Source organism: Palaemon carinicauda, chromosome 1, assembly GCF_036898095.1.
Source record: "Palaemon carinicauda isolate YSFRI2023 chromosome 1, ASM3689809v2, whole genome shotgun sequence".
Taxonomy (NCBI): domain Eukaryota; kingdom Metazoa; phylum Arthropoda; class Malacostraca; order Decapoda; family Palaemonidae; genus Palaemon; species Palaemon carinicauda.
In genome coordinates, this window is record NC_090725.1 from 286,101,309 (window position 1) to 286,102,928 (window position 1,620).

The window sequence follows — 1,620 nt, forward strand, 5'->3', positions numbered from 1 at the left end:
GTGGTACCGTTGGGTATTGGATTCCTGGTTTTTTTACTTTAGGCTTTAGCTTAAGACATTAGAAGGTTTTGTTTCTGTCCCTACTCTCCATTAAGCCTTCTTATTCTGGAAATAATTGTTGGGCAATTAAGCTTTGCCTTCAATTAGAAGATAGAATATGCACCTTAATGACTTGAAACCTATGGTAGGTGCTATTACTTTTCTGATGTGTCTGCTTAGAGGTTGCAGTTTTGTGAATTACCTCAACCATAGTTTCAGCAGTCGTAATTTAGTTCCACTTTTTCAGCTGTGTCTGATGTGAAACTGGCTTATTATGTTGAATAATCGGGAATATTCCACATGATATACATTATTTTGGTTAGATCATAATTCTTTCTGTGTTGAAGTGATAGAAAGTGTGATGGAAAATTTTGTTGAGCTATCAAGTTTATATTGTTAGTAACTAGTTATAGTATATAAGAAAGCACTTTCCAGGTTGTTGTTCTCTTTAACACTATGGTCGAATACTTTAGCAAAAGTCTTCTGCACACTTTTTTTTCACAGATCTCACAGAAGGCTGTTATTTCATTGTTGGTTAATTGTTGATGGTTTTGGGAGTTTGAAATACCAGCATTTAATGGAATAATGCTTTCTACCAAATTTTCCTGGCTATATAAACTTCAAAATTTGTTCCTAATCAAGTCCTAAAACAGGATTTGCTTTTTTTTTTTTTTATTGAAAAATCAATTTCTCGTTTCGTGAAAGTTTTGTTGTTTATTACAGTATATGTGAAATGAAGATTTCATTCAATTTTGCAATGAGGAGTTCAAAGCGTAGTTTCCTTTAGATCTCAGTTTTTCATAAGGCTTTCTGTTTGTCTCTTCTCTAAAGAATAGTTGAAATCATTGTGCTTCAATAGTTACAGAAGGAACGTATTTAAATTGTTTGAATATAGAGTAGTTCTGGATATCCTGAGAATAAAATGGTTTGATAAGATCAATAGAAGCAAATAGCTAGTTCTTAGGCTATAAAAGTTATTCTCAGAATAGATTCCAGGGGTCTTTACCCTTGGGATACCAGTAGATTTATGTTTGTCTTCTTTGTGACTTAATATTTGTCAAAGTATTTTAAGAAACTGATGTAAACAATTCTGATCTTTCCTGGTTCAATTTAAAATATTCTCCTTCATACCTAGTTTTGGAATGTTTTATATGATTTTCTTGCTTTAAGGCTTATGCCAGAATTATGAAAATTTTCTGGTAACTTTTTCTAGAGAGTTTTGAAAGACCTATTTTGATTTGGGGCTTTCATAAGTTTTTTTTTTAAGGTAATAGATAGTGGTTTAAATTGTCTCAAGAGTGAATTATGATTTCTTGAGTTTTTGTTTATGGTTATTTTAAGTTCATGGAGCAATTCTTGTATTATATAGTTGTGTGTGAGCATTCCATGTTCACAGGTCTTTCTAAGTCATTCTGATTTAGGTATCTTTTTATGTCACTTAGGGGTGTAAAGGTCTCTCTTTAGTATTCAAGATTTTTTTCCCGGACACACTTTAAATAAGTCTTGCAGAGTACCCATTGTTTTATGGACTTTCTTTTAGCAAAGATTGTTTATTAGGGTATGCTATGATTTACCAAGCTT